Consider the following 21,029-nt stretch of genomic DNA (forward strand, 5'->3'; position numbering starts at 1 on the left):
AAGAAAGAAAGAAAGAAAGAAAGAAAGAAAGAAAGAAAGAAAGAAAGAAAGAAAGAAAGAAAGAAAGAAAGACGGAAACCAGGTTGAGAAATAGCTAAGTAGGTTAAGCGCTTGCCGCATGAAGACCCAGGTTCAGTCCCCGGCACTCACAGAAAAAAAAGCCAAGTATGGCGGCACACACTTGTAATCCCAGTGCTGGGGAGATGGTGACAAGAAGATGCCTGTTGCTGGCTCCTGTCAGCCTAGCCTATTGGGTGAGTTCCAGCCCATTGAGAGATACTGTCTCAATAAAACAAGATGGGGGTGGCAAGACATTTGCCACACAAGCCTGGTAAACTGAGTTCAATCCATGGAACCCACATAGAGGTAGAAGGAAAGAAGCGATCTCCATGCAGCCCCCACAGCAACCACATTCACACACGCATGCACGAATTCGCATGCACACTTGCACACACACAAATTTTCTCCTTCTGAAATAGGTATCGGCATAATTGCTAATCACAGAGAAGTGCATACAAAGTTTACAGAGAATCACTATACTGATGATTTTAAAAAGAAAAAACCGTCATTACTAGAAAAGAGAAATAGAAAACAGAAACTAGAAAACATACTAAGGGGATTCTGGAGCTGAAAAGCCTGATGTGAACCTTCCTCCCACCTTGACTTTTACCAAGTCATTTTAAAATCCTAAGAATCGATCTTGTCACTTGCGAAAGAGGGACGCACTACTTCAGTAAGGCCACACGGACCTAGAACAATCAAGTGCTCAAAAAGACAGTGATCCTCATTCTTTGACTCTGTCTAAGGAAAAAACAAAAACAAAAACCAGAGGGCTACAAGGCAAGGGATGTTTATATGAGCCTAGAAGGATAAATGGGAATTCAAGAGGACGAAAAGAAGAGAGGTGGGCTTCGCAGGAGTGAGGAGCTGCAGGTTGTGCTGGGATGTGTGGAATCCTGGCCCCGACAAAGACTTCGCCTCTCTCAACATCAGTTCCGCTTGCAACGGGGGCACGACACAACACTAACTCCTTCGCTGTGGTGTTGTGGAAGTCAAATGAACTAGTGGGCATAAAATACCACTGTAGTTGAATCTCTGCAGCCTGGGTGCTGCAGAGAAGTGGTGGACTCACTAACAGGTGGGACTCGGTGAAAGGCCTGTTGGTTGTGGAAAGAATGTCCCTGAGGGGGTAGTCCCAGAGTCCCCCTTCCTTTCTTAGTGTCCCCCACCTGCCATGAAAGGAGCAACTCAGTCCAGCACACACTCCCCCCGACACACTGTGCTGCCTTGTCATGGAGAGATGACCATGGTGTAGAACTCCAAAGCCACAAGCCAAAAGCAATCTTTTCTTTTTATAAATTATCTCAGGCGTGACAATAAACAGAGAGCCGACAAACACAGCACCAAGCACTTAGGACAATGTGCAGGGCTTCACAGAACTGCACTGACCAAATGAACACAGACGACGGGGTGGGGCAAGAGAGTCTTTAAAAAGAGGTCAGAAGCCCTACCACTAGTTAAGGGGCAATGGTGGTCTAAAACTGACCTGAGTCCAGTGGAGGCAACCACAGTGATAAGTTTGATAGCCTTCCAGGGTCTGCCCCAAGCTTTGACCTTCCGCTAAAGCAGCTGACCCTTCATCAGCTGCTACTAAAGGGAACTGTTAGATGATCTGAACTCAAGGGAAGAGTTCACTTTTGAGAAGTTGCCAGTGGTTATCCGACTGGTTTGACCACCAAGGATCTGAAGAAGGAGGTAATAAAAGAAATTACTTCCTGCTAGCAGGCAAGCTTAATTACCCCAGAGCAAGAGAAAAGGCAGATAGAGGCAGGTGGCATCCTGCAGGTGTGGCCCTCATCCAGCTCTGCCAGAAAGTCAAGCAGACAGTGGGGCAGCTGTTTCCTATCCACCAGACACAGGCCAGAGAGGAGACAGCTCGGAGTCACAGGGCCTGGAAGTGTCTGAAGATGTGTGACTCCAAATTCTTTCAGAAAGTGAATCATGAGCAGGCATAGTGGTGCACACCTTTAATCCCAGCACTTGGGAGGCAGAGGCAGGTGGATCTGTGAGTCTGAGGCTAACCTGGTCTATACAGTGAGTTCCAGGACAGCCAGGACTATGTAGAGAGAGCCTGTCCCAAAATAATAATAATAATAATAATAATAACAACAACAACAACAACAAAACAAAAAGTAAAGGGAACCACTACAAGAATTCCCCAGCATCGTGCCTCTTACAGGACCTCTCTCTCTCTAAAGCTTGATCCTCAGAAGGAGCCTTTGAGATTGTCACAGAAGGATGCAGGATCTAAAATGGAGATGGCAATCCAACTCTCAAGAAGGATTATCACCGCTACCTTCAGCCCAGGGCACCAAGTGCCCAGGACCCACCAGCTTATACCACTTGCAGGTTTCACTTGCTCTCTTCTTAGAATGCTCAGTCCTTGAGCAATCTACTGAAATGGCCCAAAGTTTTTCTAGACTCACTCCATAAAAATACCACTGACAAATACCATTGGCACTCACTGGTCATTCTTCTAGCTCATCGCTTTTTTTTTTCCTTCTAGCTCATCATTTTATTTTCTTCACACAACTTCTGGAGAGGTCGGTTGGTTGGTTTGTGTGGGTGCACACAAACAAACATATACAATGGGGCATGTGTTCAATGGTAATCACATGGAGATCAATGGACAAATTCGTAGTCTGTTCTCTTCTTCCACCTGAGGCAGGTTCCAGGAATTGAACTCAGATTGCAAGGCTTGCTCGACAAGCTCCTTTAACAGAGGAACCAACCATTCCAGCAGCTCTGTTTTGTTTTTGTCTCAAACTCGCTGGCCCTTTTCCTTCTGCCTCCACCTCCTGAGTGCTAGGACTGCAGGCGTATGCCACTAGACCTAGTTTATGTGGTACTGGGGACGGAACCCAGCGGTTTCGTGTACAGCAGAGAAGCCCTTTACCAAATCTACATTCCCAGACGCCGCACACATGTTTCACAATCTAAAATCAGCTTCTTCAGCACTTGTTGATTTCTTTTTATTGGCTTTTATACCTGACAGGCTAAAGAGTTATTCCTTGATCTCCTCAAGTTAAAGCTCCATGAGAATGGAAGCCCTGTGTTTTCTCTGTTGCCACATCTTCAACATCTGTCACAGGGCCCAGCACATCACACTACCAATAATGGCAGACTGAAGAGAGACAAGGAGTGAGAAGACTAGGTATGTCACATTTGGCCCCAATCTATAGAACATACTTAGCAGCGGAAGTCCAAAAAGAAACTTGACTCCTGCAGAAGTCTCAATAACCATCCAAGTTGAACCATATCTCCAAAACAAAATTCAGTCTCTGATTCCACCATTTTCTAGGCTTTCTGTACATTCAGACATTACGGGGGATCCTTTCTCTCCCAGTCCACCTGTACCTGACAGGACTGGCCTTTTAGAATCAAGTCCTCTAGGAGTGCTTTTTGTCAACATGCTTGGACTGATGGGCATAAATTCTAGTTTAGCCCCTTCTACAACAGTAGATAGGCATGCACAGAAGGTGCCCACAGTGTGAGCCTTTCTCTGCTCTCAGGAAAGGACAAGGAGGCTGGTGAAAGAAGAGGAGTTTCCATGTCATATCCAGCATGAGAACAGCCCAGCCACCTATTAAGTCTCAGAAATGGCAGCTCTCTTCCCATTGTGTAATAGCGTCAAACAGTTGTCAGCCTGGCATAATCATTTCACCAGGAAAATTTGTTGCGCCAAATAAATAGGCCAAAAGAAGGAATGAACAAGGCACACAAAATATAAAAAAAAGGGGGGGGGCCTTGAATCAAATCAGAAATCTTTCTCTACTGTCCCAAGATCCTGAAGGGGCACTCTGTTCTTGACTCACCCTGACTGACCTTCTCCAAACTTCCTAATGGACTGCAGACCTGCTCATGGCTTGAGTGTCTGCTCCTCTGTGGCTAAAAAATGGAAAAACACAGGATATTTATTTCAGACAACAGAAAAGCAGCCAGAGCCCATAGACTGCTTGTGACTGGCCAATCACAGAGTTTCAGAAGCCAACAGTAAGCCAGCAGAAGAGAAAGCACAGGCCAAATCCACAGCATCTTATTTATTAAGGTGGTACCATCCATCAGCCTGAGTACTGCTGGGTGAGGGGACAAACAAGACTCTCCACGGATGCAGGGACTCTGTGACAGCAGCAGAGCATAGAGTGAGGATGCTACGCCCCTACCTCATTGTGATACTAAACCAGCCACTCTCCCAAAGATTGTTTCACATGAGTAGCATGTAGAAAAATGGCCTCTAAAATATATCGGTGTCTTGGTCCCCTTAGAAAGAAATCATGACTCACAGGGTGGGGCTATGAGAACAAAGGCAAGAGAGTTTGCAGATGTGGTTCATGTGAAGGGTGCTGATATGCAGAAAGTACCCTGGAATATCCAGGTGGACCCAATCTATCACAGGAACCTTTAAAAGTCAAATAGAAGGCTAGAGAAGGGGTGGTTCTCAACATTCCTAATGCGGCAATCCTTTAATACAGTTACTCATGTTGTGGTGACCCCTCAGCCATAAAATTACTTTACTCATTAAATGAATTGTATTATTATGTATGAATTATATTATTCATATAACTTATTCATAACTGTAATTTTGCAAGTTATGAATTTTAATGTAAACATCTGATATGCAGGATATCTGATATGTGACCCCTGTGAAAGGGTTGTTAGACCTCCAAAGGGGTCATGACCCACAGGTTGAGAACCGCTGCGTGAAAAAGGGGCGGGGAAGATAGATTCACTGCTGGTCTGCATGAAGGGAGAAGTGGCTGATAGCCAAAGACTACAGGTCCTGTCAGGAGCAGGGATCAGCCCTCTGTTTACAGCCCAAAAGAAAATGGTGACCTTGGGCCCAAAACCAAAAAGAGTGAATTCTTCCAGCACCTCAAGAAAGGAAATGCTTCTATCCTAGAGCTTCCTAGATCGACCTGATGATATCTGATTTTACTCTTATGACACCCAGACAGATGCTGGCCTATGGAGTTATCTATCACTGAATAAAAGTGTTCAAAGCTGCCAGATTTAAGCCTAATAAACTGGGTTTGGAGGATTTGGGTTGGGGGGGGGGGTGTTTTGCTTTTGCTTTTTACTCATTCTTTACTTTTTTACTTTTTTGTTTATTGTTAGGGGAGAAAGGGAATGTGCATGCCACACCTACAGCACACATGTGTAGGTCAGAGGCAGCTTTAGAGAGTCTGTTCTCTCCTTCCACCGTGGATTCCTAGAATCAAATGCACGGCAAGCGTTTTTTACCAGCTGAACCATCAGCCCCACCCTGTATTCTTTTCTTTTTTTTTTTTTTTTTTAATTTTGTATGTATGTACACAGGTTTGTAAGTGTGCATGCAAGTGTAAACACATGCCAGCAAGCCTCAGGGCCCTGCCAGTCTCCACCTCCCCGGTGTTGGAATCATGAGTATGTACCACCATACCAGACTTTTTCACGTAGATTCTGGGAGTCAAACTCAAGGCCTCATGCTTTCACAACAAATGCTTTACCTATGAACTATCTTCCTAACCCTAAATACGGCAAATTATTAGTGATACACGATTAGGTCCTAAGTAAATTCCTCTTTCTGATTGTACCACAGTTTTGATATCAGTCAAAACCTAGATAGAAAGGAGAAGACAGAGGGTCTGGCCTGCTCTGGAAACTGGCTGTGCGTGCTCCTGCCACTCTACCACCCACACGGTTCTTCCCTATCCCCTGCTCCAGGATGGCCTTTGGTTAAAGAACATTAACAAAAATGCAGGAAAAGAGTGAAATAAAGAAAAAGTATGGATGGAACTGGAGACAATCATATTAAGTGGATTAATCCAATCTCAGAAGGACCAATATCAGGGGCTGGAGAAACAGCTCAGGAGACAAACTTTCTGTTCTTGCAGAGGATCTGAGTTCAGTTCCCAACACCCAGATCAGGCCGCTCAAAACCACCTATAACTCCAGCGCCAAAGTACCCGCATGCATGTGTGCAGACACGTATACAAATGAATAAAAACAAAATATTTGAAAGACAAAAATTGAGTGCTTTCTCTCACTTATGAATACGAGACTTTATACAGCGTATGTGCACATATGGGATGAAAGTAGAAGCAAAAGGAAACAGATGGGAGGAGGGAGGGTCAGGAGAGGAGGGGTTAGGTAAGAACTCAGAAAAGAGAGAAGAACGCACTCACAATACGATGCGCACTTGCGTGAAAATGGCCTACTGGAACCCAATATAAAAATGTCAGCATTTTTTTTACATTTTACAAACGAGATTAAAAAAAAACAAAAACAAAAACAAAGGGTAATCATTTCCAAAGCCCCACGCTATCTTCGAATGTGACAGACAGGGCTTTTGTTTTGCCACTTGTAACATCCTTAACCATACCTTAGAGCAATTCAATAAAGTCTAAGAAATAAAGAGAGAACCCTCAACGCTGAGTTAAGGATTTGGAGCCCTGAGAAGGCGAAGTACAACACGCTGACTAGCAATGTCTGCCTGGGGCAGGGGGCAGGGATAGCAACACACGTTGGACACTTGTCATTACTAATTCTTACTAATTCAGGAAATATAGTTTGGCTTCTCTCTCTTTCTCCCCCTCCCTCTGCTACTCCGTTTACTTGATCTGGTATACTGGGTCACCAGCAAGTCATATCCAGTCAGCCAATCAGAATCCAAATCAACAGATAATGAAGTTATTTCTAGATACAACAAAATTTGTAAGTATATAATTTGAATCAGGCTTGCCATTATCTAATGTGTAGGCAGTTCGAATTCTGATCTGTTTCCTCCTCCTGGCTCCCCTACATTTAGCCTTTAATACCCTGGTCCTTCTTGAGGTTCACCTTCTACCTCCAGAAAGAACTTTTAAGGGGTCTAGAGTCCCCTGTGACCCACAAGTATACTGGCCAATGAATTCTCACTTAACTTCTCCCATGTTATCCTGCAGCTAATGAAAGATTTGATCCCTGTTTTCCATGGCATTTGGAGAAGTTTGAGGGCCAGATGCTGAAGTCAGATGATCTGGTATCAGTATTATTCTGCACGGGGTCACTTCCTGTGTGACTATGGATGACTTATTCTCTCCAGAGCTCACTTTGTTCACCTATTAAATGGAAGCAATAATAGTCCTTCCCTAATAGGATCATAGTAGAGACTAAATTAAAGAATGTGTGTAAGAGCCAAGAATTATGCCTGGATCACAGCAAGTACCAAACAGCATCAAGTAGGATTATTATTCCATCATTCAAAGCATGTGATCAGGCTAGGGTACTGGGCTAGCACAAGATGCAGTGATGCCAGCATTTACTCCTTGTCTTAGTCACTGTTCTTTTGTTGTGAAGAGGCACCATAACCAAGGTGCCTTTCTTTCTCATAAAAGAAAGCCTTTAATTGGGGGCAGCTGGTTTACCATTACAGAGGGTTAGTCCATAGCATGGCAGGACGAATTAGCTGAGAGCTTTACATCCTGATGTGTAGGCAGCAGGCAGACAGGCACTGGCTCTGTCCTTTAGAAACCTCAAAGCCCACCCCAGTGACACACTTCCTCCAACAAGGCCACACCTCTTAATCCTTCTAACCCTTTGCAAATAGTTCCACTCCCTGGTGACTAAGCATTCAAATATATGAGCGCCTATGGGGGCCGTTCTTATTCAAAACACCAAACTCCTATAAAGCATGGGGATGGGGAGCTGATTGGTGTCTGTCTTTATATTGCACTAGAAGTAAGGTCAGTATAATGCCAAGCAAGACAAAGATCTTGTTTCCTTGGAGACATCCACTTCATTTATTTGTTTTAAGTCATACAGAAGAAACAGAATTTAAGATGAGATCAGAGCACAGCCGGGAAAGCACCTGCAGTTGCATTGTCCCCTTACCACCTTGTCATGTCACCCACTGGGGTCCAGCCTCTGACCCAGCCAGAGTTGGTACTTTGCTTCGTGTCTCTGACACCTTGCCACAGCTTTCCACAGAGTTCTCTAGCTACACCAAGGGAAGGAGGGGGAAACCCACAGTCCTGAGGTCAGCTTCAGAGACTCAGCACAGCATAACATGTTACCCTACCGTGTGACTCCAGAATGGCTGGAACAGACAAACCCTTTGCGGCTTCTTCAGTTCTCACCACAGAAGTCTGCAACGGCCTAAAACTCCGCTGGGCTTTCTTGCTGCATGCAGACAGCGGTGAGTGTCTTACACAACCTAAAGAGAACATGCTGTGCTTACCACACACCAACAGGCACCGTCCCATCTACTTCCTTATTTTACAGACGAGGAGGACTGGATACAGAGACGGGAAATGCCCCATTCATAACGCTGCGATTTCCTTGGTCCCCCGGCTAAGTGCTCTTTCCATCCCACCCTAGGGAGGCGGGAGGCGTTCTAGTGCCCCAGACTACTTACCCACTGAGCTGCTCCCGATCACAGCTGATACTCTGGTACTCTCTCCTAGGTGAATGGCAGCAGCTCTACATAGAAGCCTCGGGGGCTTTGAGCAGTTTCCTATTTTCACTCTCTGCCCACAGACCAAAGAACTGCCAGCCACAGGATGCTGCTAGTCAAGGAAAACAGCCACCGGGGCTGCGTAAGAGCCCATCCAGACTGCTCGATCAGAAAACCCCCCGACATTTGCACAGATTTTGATGGTCCACATCTTCCATCCTTTACTCCGTGAACTGTCGGGAGCGCCTACTATCTAACAGGCCCTGTGCCAGGTCCTGGGCGTGCCCCAGAGATGAGAACAGATGGGCTGTCCCTTAACTCAAGGAACTGGAGAGAGGCTGAGGGGTGCAAGGGAACCAGTAACGCAGAAACGAATTAATTTCTAACTGACAGAGCAGATAACCCGGGGGAGAGAGCTTGGAATAAAGGCCCCCTCTCTACGATACTTTCCCCGTGTTTTCATTTGCTTCGAGCCTGAAAAGGATGTTTTCCCCCGTTCCACGGTGACTAAACAGTTCACTGAGACAGATGATGAAGTGACTAGATCCGTCTAGCCTAGTTACCTAGGCTAGAGCCCAGCAATCCTGAGGACAAATTGCCGGCTCCAGATAGTCCAGATTCTGATGACCTGTTGTTTCTGCCCAAACCCTGCGCTGTGCACAGAGGCTGAGCGGGGACGCCTGGCTCAGAGTATGAGGGAGAATGGGAAGGCAGGAGCAGAGCAAAGCCAAGAGAAACCCATCTGCGAGTGGGCCAAGGCTCACCCACCCAAGCCCCGGCCTGCTAAGAGGCCCAAGACTGTGGGCAGAAGGTGGTTGGAACTTAGGGCTGAGAGCGGAGGTAGGGGACAGACGTGAGGAAAAGAAACTCAGAAGTAGCAAAGAAGGAGAGGGCTCCAGGGTAAGGGCAACGCGAGGGCAGGTTGGGAATCCGGGAGAACTGCACTCAGCTGGAGCCCCACAAAAGACACCCTTCAGTCTCACTCACCCCAGATCCGATCCCGATCCCCAATTAGGCTTTTCAAGCAGCAACCGGTGTTTTCCTGGGTCCCTAGGATCGCAGGGGATCCAGCAGCCTCAAGTGACCCCAGCTCTGGAGCTTCAGGCCCCCTAGCGCCGGGGACGTGCTCGGGCTCCAAGCCCGGGAGCGCGCAGGAGCGGCCGGGATGCGTGCTCAGCACTCCGCGCGCCGCCGCCGCCGCCGCCGCCGCCGCGCACGGATGACTCTGGAATGCACCGCCGCTGGGGACCGCCCCGGAAAGACTGAGCCCCCAGCCTCAGCACGTTAGCCTGCCCCGCTCCTCCCAACCTCCCCAGGACTGCTGTAAAGAAAGGAACCTGGAGAGACTCAGAGCTGTGCGGCTCCCCTTGTCACTTTGCACTACACTCAGCCTGTAGCCTTAAACAAGTCACTTCGGTTTTGTTTTGTTTTGTTTTGGGGGTGGGGGGCTTCCGCCCTGTGTGGTAAACAGGGCTATGCTACAGCACTTCCCAAGATCCTTTCCAACAGCAGTTTCGGTGCGGGCGGTAGGTAGAGTGTCCTGAACATAAGATCATTTGTTTGCTTCTCTACCTTGTTAAGCTTGGGATAGTAACACTAGCCCTCTTGTGAAGACAGACTAAAAAGGACCAGTGTGAAGCTAGTTAGTAGCTTGCCATAACACACCTCCATGCATTGTTTATTTTGTGATAACATGAAAGTCCAAGGCGATCAGCACCCCATTAGAATTCAGACCTGAGAGGCTCACCGCTCCCTCTTTGTTAATGACCCACTTTCCACACAGGGCGATGCCAATTCCGCACTCTCCTGTCCCGCTCTAGGATCCTCCGTGATCCAAGGGGTGAAGGAGGGCTTTTTATCCCTTCATCTTTTTGTTTATTTTTGAGACAAGGTCTCTCTACAGAGTCCTGGATATCCTGGAACTCGCTATGTAGAACAGGCTGGCCAGGAATTAACAGGTCCAACTCCCACTGCCTGGGATTAAAGGCGGAAACGACCACCTCAGATTTCCATTCATCTTCTAATGCTATAGAATTTCCTTCCATCTCACTCTTAGGGAAGGTGGGGCACACAGACAGAGGCTGCCAACGCCTTGAAAAGTTGTTTCTTCTTTTTTCTAATGCATATAAGAATCATGCTGACTTGCCCAGGCTGACATTTGATCTAGTGTAAGCCTCGACTTTACACACGCCCGTTTCCTCTGACTCAGATATGAGGTCAGCAGAAATGACAAGTCATTACCAGAAGCTGCAGACCGAGGGCCATGAGGACAAAGGATTAGGATGGAAAGTGACTGGAGGAAAATTCTAAGAGTCATTCTTTGATCAACAGAGAAAATGTGTGGTCCTCAGAACAAGGGCAATCTAATTCCAAGTGCTATAGGGGATCATAACGAAGAACGTTTCCTTATTACTGGAACAGGATGTGGGGAATGAATCCTTCAAGTGGGCAACCGGTAACATGACTGTTGGCTTCACTATTGAGACAACGCAAGACCTGGGGCTGGAGCCAGCAATCTGCTGGTGTCTTTTCCATTTAGCGGGGCATCAGGATCTTTAATATTTGTTTTCTCTAAGACCCAAACAGGAGGCCAAAAAAGAAAAAGTCTTGAATTTTCTACGAGAAGCATACTAATATTGTCTGTTGTCCAGCTGGACTAATCTTGAATCATAGCTACATAACACTTTGTCTTTTCTCTTATACACACAAGAATATTCAATTGTGGGGACAGTGTGGTATATTGGATTGGAAATTAGAAAACTCAATTTCTGAGTATGTCACTCATTAGCTAAAGAATCATAAATGCCTTGCTTCAACTGTAAAGTAGTAAAGTGGGGCTGGAGAGATGGCTCAGTGGTTAAGAGCACTATCTGCTCTTCCAAAGGTCATGAGTTCAATTCCCGATGACCATATGGTGGCTCACAACTATCTATAATGTGATGTAAATGTAGATAGAACCCTCATATACATAAAATAAATAAATCTTTTTTAAAAAAGTAATAAAGTGGGAACTACCCATCCTGTCTGATACAATTATGAATTAAGATTCCATTCATATGTCTATTTAAAACTCTTCATTGATTATCTCTACATTCTAGGCATCTTGCTAACACCTGAGAAATAGTTTAAATATGATCTCCACAATGAAATACTGCCCATCAATCTGTGACATCACCTTATTTTATGTTTTGTGGTTTCACAAACTGATATCTCATTTATTTCTTTTTTACTATCTATCCTTTGTTTCACATTGTGAATGCCAATCCCACTCATCCTTTTTGTATTCCTCCCCATCCTTTTGTAGTCACTGTTCTTGCAACCTCCTTGCTAAAACAAAATAAAAAATAAAAATTTTTTAAAATCTCACTGTGGAAGCTGTAGTGTGTCACAGTGTGTCCCACAGACATTCTTTTGTCCATATATCTTTATTTGCAAACATACACTGCAATGCGTCATTGGTCTGGTTCGAGGCCTCTGGCTTCTGCTACACTATCTATACTGGATCCTCACTGGGTCTCTGCTTGGATATCACTATTGCCCTGAGTCATGGAGATCCTGCAGCTCTTCCTCTGTAGAACCAGTCCCTTCATGGACTCCAGCCATTACCAGATGGGGTATATTGGGATGGGCCAACTCAAAGCCCTGGATCTGGGCCTGGGTGGTAGCTGATCTGGACAGCCTGCCATTTCTCCTGCACCCATGTCATCAGGGCAAGCTCTGTCCCAATTAGCTCATCCAATGTCACAATTGGCAAAGGGGCAGGACCAGCTCTTCTGAGCTCACACTTTTGGAGGCAGCTAATCCATGTCCCTGCCATCAGGGACAGCTCTACTGTGCTGGCCAGCCAAGGTGCAAGGCTCACTCTCCCAAGTGCTGCAAGTAGAGAGGGGTGGGGCCAGCTCTGTGCAGCCCTTGGACATCAACATAGTCCCAGGTGACTGCCCAGACCAAGGAAATCCAAATAGCCTTTGGTAGTAATATGAGCCACGGACGTCAACGCAGACCCTGCTGCTGCATGGCATGGCCCTTAGCGACAACACGGGGAACAACACGGGGCCAGACATCACCTTTGACTCAGGTGCCAGGGCAGTCTTCTCACATCAGGTTATTCTCCATCCTCAAGTCTCGGATCCCACCTCTCCTCTTAGTGTTCAGACCATCCTGCTTCTTTTTCTCCCCCATCTCTCCATCACATCCTCGTACACCATTGTGCCTCCCACTGGAGGTGGGTCAACATGCCTGGCAGGCCTCTGGGTGTCTCCCACCAGCCTGGCTTGGCCACCCATTTATTTCTTAGGAAGCTAGAATACAAAAACACTGCTCAGCAAGCATAGCACATGCGTGCACACAGACACACTGACACATCTTTGTTTCTTGTTTTTGTATGCGTGAGAATGGAAGACCCTTTGGGTTTTATCGATGTGGCTCTTCCATACCTTATAAATTGCAGAAAAGACATGTCACCATAGGATTTTATTACAGTTGCTTTTAACTTTTGCTGGCTAGTTGAATGGTTCCATACTTTATACTCATTGCTTGTCTAGAGTTACCTCTGTGAAATAGGAAATAAGAGCTGGAAACACTGGTTAAAAGCTGTCCTTCACATGGATTATTAAGCCATACTAAGAACTGGAACATGAATATTACATTTGTAAATATGATGAATATGGTTTATCAATTAAATATGTGTAATTTTGTCTGTGAATATGCCAGAAGGTGAATGATAAGTAAAAGACAAAACCTACTGGGAGGCTTATAGAAGCTTGAGAAAAAGAAAATTCTGTTTACATTGATTACATTGGCCCTGCAGATAATGAATCTGAAATGAAATATGTTAGTATTTATACTCAGTAGCCTTATACAAATTTTTAGTTGGGCCTAGTGGTGCACATCTTTAATATCAGCAGAGGTAAGCGATCTCTGTGAGTTCAACAGCATCCTGGTCTACACAATGAGTTCCCAGAGAGCCAGGGCTACATAGAAAGACCCTGTCTCAAAAATTAATTAAGTAATTAATTAAAGGAAATGAATTCTTTATTGTCAATTTCTATATTAATATAAGAGTAGGAATTTTTTTCTCTGTATTAAAATGACCAAACTTGGCATGGTAATTGATGCCCTATAATCTTAGCACTCAGGAAGTTGAGGTAGGAGGAGTGCCAAGAGTTGGGTGCCAGCCTGGGTTACTAGTCAGGTCCAGGAAGCCTGGACTATAGAGTGAGACTCTGTCCCCAAAATATAAAAAAATTAAGAAAGGAATAAAAAAGGAGAAATTGGTCTTGTGATATTCATTTTGTTGTTAACAAGAGATGGCAAAGACTATTCTTTAAATTCGGTGTAATCTGATCAAATAGAAATAAATTTGTGGTCTTGATTCTGACTTTGTCATGCCTTTGTTTATTTAAAACAAACAAACAACAACAAAAACCTTTCCAGGTCCCTCATTTTTGAAATAATTGAAATTCTTATAATTACCCCCTCAGTTACAGTTATCCAGTAATAGTGCATCATTAGTCTTGTTAATAGTTAACATAGATACAACCATTCGTTGTTTCTGGGCATCTATGTTTCTGTCTCATGGCGGTGACTGTCCTTTTCTGAAAACTATTTTATGCTGCCTTGCCAAGATCAGTTCCTGGCTAGAGGTATTGTTTGGTGGCAGAGCACTTGCCTAGCATGCAAGTTGCCCTGGATTCTATCCAAATACTACAAAAAATAAAAAATAAAAATAACCCTCAATGCCCAAGATCAGTTCCAGAATTTAGAAAGACGTAATTGTGAATGTGTTTTTATATGACAGCTATTTTGGGACCTTCCTTCCTGGATAGAGAAATTACTAAGGGCTTGGTATTTTGGCCTCTACCATATAATGTATAACTCACAAGCAGCAGAGATGCTGGAATTAATCAATTATGTTTGAATGTTCCATATTGATTAGCTTAATAAAACCAGAATGGCATTATATATTAATTACATAAAATGTAACAAGCCACCCAAGTAAAGAAGTAAATATGTTCTCTCTTATGTTACTTTTGTATATGTGTATGTAGTAGAGACTGAACCCAGGACCTCACACGTGCTAGGCAACTATTCTAGTACTAAGCTACATATCCTGGACCCCTTTGTTACTCTTTGAAGTCAATTTATCATTGTCCCCACGTCTGTAGTTTGTTCTTACTTATCCTTGAGGAAAAACTATCAAATTCTACAACGCAGTAGAGAATGTTATTCTCTTCTAGCCTGGTATAGTTGTCTCCCAACAACTAACAGAACATTTAGTTTAGCCAAACCAGATGGCTTTTACTTTTCCCTACTATCCTGAAGATTGATACTATAAGCTAAACAGTCTGCAACAAAGGAAAACAGCCCCAGTGTCTTGGTGGCACTTAACTGGAATAGAATTAAGAGTCCTTTCTCAGCACTACAGCAAAAAACAGACATCCATGGACTAAAACATAGGACTATATCGGGATTGCACTTTCTAGTCAGAAGCAAATGATCACAGAAGCATACTACTAACATATGAAGCAAGAATAAATCACATAAGCCTAGTAAGCCAACAAGGGAAATCAAATGGTAGTTATTTGTTTTAGAATAGTGCTGGATTTGTTTTGGAGTGCTTTTCCATGGATATGAGGTACTATTCATTCATTTTAATTATTTACACTATGAGTATTCAAATTAAAATGAGACATTTTTAAGATTTGTGGCTATTTCCTGTACAGTTATACATTCGACACAATGAAATAAACACTGGCACACTGGAGCTTAGTTAACAGTATATAAAATATGTAGCATTTTGACATCACATTAAACAACAAACTACACTGAAAATCTATACTGATAATATTCTTTTTTAAAGATTTATTACGTACACAGTGTTCTGCCTCCATACACATCTGCATGCCAGAAGAGGGAACCAAAGGTTGCAAGCCACCATGAAATTGCTGGGAATTGAACCCAGGACCTCTAGACACCCTAGAAGCATAACCAGAGCTCTTAACCTCTGAGTCATCTCTCCAGCCCTACAGATAACATTCTTGGTCACAATATTAAATATACATATTTAAAATATGATTCTTTTAAAATTTGAAAATGGGGCTGGTGAGATGACTTTGCATGTAAAGGTTTTTGCTTCACAAACCTGATGACTTGATCACAAGATTCCACAGTGAAGGAAAGAATCAACTCCCAAAAGTTGGCCTCTGACCTCTGCAGTGTCAAGTCACATGTACACCTAGACTCATAAACACCCACACACACACTATACATGCACACAAATCATAGTCTCATACATACACACACAAGAATAATAATAAATAAAAACTAATTTTTTAATGAATTAAAATTTTAAAATGTGTCCAGATGAGACCTGATAGGCTAGGGTCAGATAGTAGGGGAGGAGGACCTCCCTTATCAGTGGACTAGAGGAGGGGTGTGGGGAGGGAGAGGAAGGAGGGTGGGACTGGGAGGAGATGAGGAAGGGGGCTACAGCTGAAATACAAATTAAATAAATTGTAATCAATGGTAATAAAAATGTTTTTAATTTTAACTGTGAGGGAACTCGTTTGGAAGGAGTGAGACATTAACATAATCCAAAAGGGGAAGAACTCTGACCCAAATGCTAACATTCAAGTTAGCAGAGGGAAAAGGAGGCACAGTTACTTTCAAGGATGACCATCACAGTTTCTCTCCAGGGAGAACTTCGTCCCACGACCTTGGGTTCGGCAGCAGAATATGTTCATCACGGAGCATGAAGACTTTCCTCATGGAGCGCACCCATCCTTCCTGCCTCCACTATCATCCGTTTACAAAATTGTCATATTGCCTGGCAGCACACTGGAACTCCTATAGTCCTCCCCTTAAATACGCCAACAGCTGCCTTTTTCTTTCTTTTTTCTTTTATTATTATTGTTATTATCATTTATTACAATTCATTCAATTTGTATCCCAGCTGTGATCCCCCTCGTCTCCTCCCAAACCCACCCGCCCTCCCTCTTCTCCCCCTAGTCTACTGATAGGGGAGGTCCTCTTCCCCTTCTATTTGACCCTAGCCTATATGGTTTCATCAGGATTGTCTTCCTCTGTGGACTTGCAAGGCTGCACCCCTAAGGGGGAGGTGATCAGAGAGCCTGCCACTGAGTTCATGCCAGAGACCACCCCTGCTCCCCTTACTAGGGAACCCACTTGGAGACTGAGTCTATAGGCTACATTTGAGCTGAGGTTTTAGTTCTTCTCCTTGCATTGTCCTTGGCTGGGGTATCATTCTCTTCAAGACCCCCAGGGCTCAGTTTTTATGGCTCTGTTGGTCTACTTTGGGAGGTCTTACCCCTTCCAGGTCTTTCTATCTCCCCCTTCTTTCATAAGATTCCCTACACTGTGCCCAAAGTTTGGCTATGAATCTCAGCCTCTTCTTCGATATCTCAATCAGTAGAAGTCATTCAGAGGCCATCAGCTGCCTTTTTCTTAGCAGAGGATTCCAAAAGAGCATTCCCAGATTTGGCCAAAGCCTTCCTTTCTTTATAACTAATCACGGTTTCCATACACAAGTCTTTAAAAAAAAAATATTGCACTTTCTACACCACATTCATAAGAAACGTTAATCACTTCAAAACTTTTGACTGATGTAACAATCCACAAGATATCTATGGATATCTATGAATTATGTCTGAGGAAAATAGTGTATTCATCCTGCCTGGCTGTGTCTGTGAGTTGAAAATGGTAGTCTTGGTCCATTTACTGTGATCAACTTTGGAGAAGTGCTTCCTATGATTAGATCATATGAGTCAACAAATCAGTCTTCAACAAACTGAATTATCTATGATGACTTTCCTGGCCTTGTTTCTTATGAAGAAAAAGAGGACACTGACATTTCAAGATGTCTCTTTCTTTCCTTCACTACTCTGGACACCAGCAGTTATCTAGAGGGCTTCGGAATAGACACCCCTGGACAGGGACTCACCTAGTGTCCTAATTACTTTTCTGTTGCTATGGTAAACACCATGACCAAAAGGAACTTGGGGTGGATAGGGTTTATTTGGTTTACAAGTCCTGGTCGCAGACCATCACTCAGGAAATCCAAGGCAGGAACTCAAGCAGGGCAGGAACCTGGAGGCAGAAACTGAAGCAGAAGACATGAGGAATAGTGTTTACTGGCCTCCTCTCCATAGCTTGCTCAGTTTGCTTTCTTATACAACCCACAACCACCTATCCAAGATTGGCACCTCCTACGGTGAGCATGGCTCTCCCACATCAATCATTAGCCAAGACAATACCCCCAAAGACTTGCCTACTGGCCAAGCTGATGGAGACATTTTCTCAATTAAAATTCCCTCTTCCAAGCTATGTCTAGTTTTGTGTCTAATTGACAGCAACTAACCAACATACCAAAGTTTCTTTGGTGGAAAACTTGCCATGTATGGCCAAGCCTTCCACAGACAGCCAGGATTGCAATATTCCAGAACCTGGACTACAGCTTCTTGGCAGCCTCCTTGGCCTTGGCCCAAACACATCAACCACAGAGGCAGCAAGGCACCTCCTGCTGTATTTGAGAGAGTGGCACACAGAGCAGAGTGGAGGCTGGAACCTGAAATTACATATTTTTATTGATCTTGTTCACTAAACGACCCCTCAGAACTGAGGAATAAATGTGTTTACTGAATCCCTGAATTTATTGCTATCTGAATAAACTCAAAGATTCTGTTCTCTTTCTACCAGGATATAGTTGGCAAATTTATTTTGTAATCAGAGCCTCCACAGATTTTCATGCCTGAATAAATGTCATTTCATTGGGTATTACCACGTAATCACTAAGGAGTAAGATCTGTACTTACAGTGTAGAAGCGAGGCTACAAGGCCCTCCAGGGAGATAAGTCTGGTCTCTAGTCTTAGGCTTCTATAAGGTCCCAGCAGGCGCTACTACATAGCTGGGAAGTTCATATGCTGAAGAGCCAAGCAGTCTTAAGAACTGGTAAGAGCCCAGAGAAAAAAGGAGATGGAATACAAGACTTAATGGAAATTAATTTCTTGGCTTTGATTTCCTGGTATTAGAACAGATATTAAAGAAGAGTTCCAAGGGCTGGGAATGTAGCTCAGTTGGTGGAGTGCTTGCCTAGCATGCACAGAATTCTGGTGTCCATCTCCAGAACTGCACATGTGACACTGCTGTACCCAATTCGCGAGACCCCAAAAGACCACTGACCACACCAGGAGTCAGAAATCATCTGCAAAAGCAAAGAGTCTATATTTAGGGCTCCCAGTATGAATGGACACAGCAGTCAGCAGGCCAAGAGCCCTAGTCTAGAAAGAAGCTGATTTGTATAGGGTTTTTAGCAAGGGGAAGGGGCTTCCAGACTTGGTGGTTACATGACTGGGTGAAATTTAGCAAGAGCAGGCTTGTTACATAGTGATTGGCTAAAGGCAAGTTGGAGTAATTATTTTGGCAACCAAAAGGAAAACATAATTGTTTTAGCAACTACAAGGACAACAGTCATTTAGACCGGTTTCCTGACTGACTGGTGTCAGAGTGAGCACACTATATCTTCTGGAATGTTATAGTTTCTTGTAAGTACAAACATGTATTTCAGGTTCTGGGGGTAAGAGCTAGGTCAATTACAAGATGGAGGCCAGTACCAAGATGGAATCTGTTGTGCTCAGAGTCTTCATTCCCCATTCTTCTAGTAACTATTGGGTCCAATCATGGGACCAAGTGGAGTAGCTATTTCTTCTTGAAGTTAGACCCATAGGTTGATATTGAGATCTTAGTACTAGCATGTGCACAGTGCTTATTCATTCTCTAATAAAAGTTATTAGTCTATTGATTATGCAAGAACAGAGGGTAAGAGAAGTAGTAATATAAGCAGGGGTCCTATTAACGCTGATTCCTGAATGGAGTCTGTCAGCTAGATAAAAATCTGCAAATCTGAGACAACTTCAGACAGAAGTTAAAATTTTTTCTAGTAAATGGGAAAAGTGAAGAATCCCAAGACTAAGGAAAAAACTCATCTGGGGTCCATTTGAGTGATGCCAGATCCAGGTCTTAAGACTTTTTGATTTCCAGAAACTCATATGAATTTTAGTTTACTTTAGAAAAAACAGGTAACAGGTGTCTACAAGATAGCAGGAGTAGACTCATGCCATTAAGACCTAGTAAAAGCTATGGCTTTGGGGTCAAAGATATACATATTAGGCAGAGATGTTTTTAGCATAATTAAGTCTATCTCCAGAAGAGAGGGAAATTAAAATTTCGAGCTTGTGACTGGATAATAAGTAGTCAGTGCTCCATCAACTTATCAGAACTCTATTGATCAATATCGTAACTCTGAACTTCTAAAATCTTCTAACAACATAAGCACAACAATAGCATAAAGGGGGGGAGAATCTGAAATATCTCCCATTTTAATATGCCTTAAATTACTTTCTAATATTATTGCAACTTGCATTCACATACCTTAAAACACCTTAGATCCTCCAATCTTCCTTACATTTACCAACCTTGAAACATCTTCCTAGAGCCTCAATTTTTTTTAGATCCACATAACTTAAACTTTCATAGCCTCAGACCTTACACATGCTTAGAGAGCAGGCTACCAAGGAGCTATCTCCAGAGCCCAGAAGACATTTCTTTAAAAGAAAATCAACTAGCCTTTACTGGCATCAAACAAGAGAAAGACTCAAGTTGCTAAACACGCTTATGAAACAGAAGTCAGAAGCAGCAGATGGAACCTTATTATGGACCTATCAGAAACAAAAAGAATTACAGGGAAAACTACTATGATTAATTCTTTTCTTCCAACTTGGATAAATGAACAAATTCCTAGAAACACATTGATTACCAAAACCTACTGTGGTGGTTTGAATAAGAATGCCCCTGCCGTAGGCTCATATATTTGAATGCTTAGTAACCAGGGAGTGGAACTACTTGAGAAAGATTAGGAGGTGTGGCTTTGTAAAAGGAAGTGTGTCACTGAGGGTGTACTTTGAAGTTTTAAAACCCAAGCTAGCTTTCTCTTCCTATTGCCTATGGGTCCAAATGTAGAATTCTCAGCTACTTCTCCAGTACCATATTTGCCCTCATGCTGCCATGTTCCCCTGCATTATGATGATGAACTAAACCTCTAAAACTGTACGCAAGCCCCAATTAAATGTTTTCCTTTTTAATAGTTGACATGGCCTGGTGGTGGTGGAACACACCTTTAATCCCAGCACTTGGAAAGCAGAGGCAAGAGGATAACTGTGAGTTGAAGGCCAGCCTGATCTACAGAGTGAGATCCAGGACAGCCAATGCTACACAAAGAGACTCTGTCTAAAAAAATAAAAGCAAAACAAAAACAAACAAATAAAAAAAGAGTTGACATAGTCACGGTTTCTCTTCAAAGCAATAAAACAGCATCTTTAGTCACCAACTAAAGAAGAAACAAAAAAAAAAAAGAAAACTGAATAATCCCCAAATAAAGAGACAAGATTGATAATTTAAAACGAAAGAAAGAAATAAAGAGAGAGAAAGAAAGGAAAGAAAGAAAGAAAGAAAGAAAGAAAGAAAGAAAGAAAGAAAGAA

The 21,029-nt window shown here is 43.5% G+C and overlaps 1 protein-coding gene across 6 annotated transcripts in view; it reads right to left on the reverse strand.

Moving 5' to 3' along the window:
- The window catches only part of Smim3 (small integral membrane protein 3), a 29,720-nt gene extending 20,054 nt beyond the window's left edge, over window positions 1-9,666 (reverse strand). Inside the window, exons 1-3 of one of the 6 annotated variants that reach the window (XM_055622464.1) lie at window positions 9,461-9,666; window positions 8,435-8,585; window positions 8,099-8,233 (exon numbers count right to left, since the gene is read on the reverse strand). The gene's annotated coding sequence lies outside the window, so the exon portion shown is untranslated. Of the gene's footprint in view, window positions 1-3,875; window positions 3,940-8,098; window positions 8,234-8,434; window positions 8,586-9,460 lie in introns of those variants that run through there. The other 5 variants (XR_008721833.1, XM_055622465.1, XM_055622467.1 and 2 more) reach the window with 5 other exon arrangements.
- Window positions 9,667-21,029: the final 11,363 nt, after the last annotated feature.

The sequence above is a fragment of the Psammomys obesus genome, unplaced genomic scaffold, assembly GCF_907164565.1.
Source record: "Psammomys obesus unplaced genomic scaffold, mPsaObe1.curated_primary_1811, whole genome shotgun sequence".
Taxonomy (NCBI): domain Eukaryota; kingdom Metazoa; phylum Chordata; class Mammalia; order Rodentia; family Muridae; genus Psammomys; species Psammomys obesus.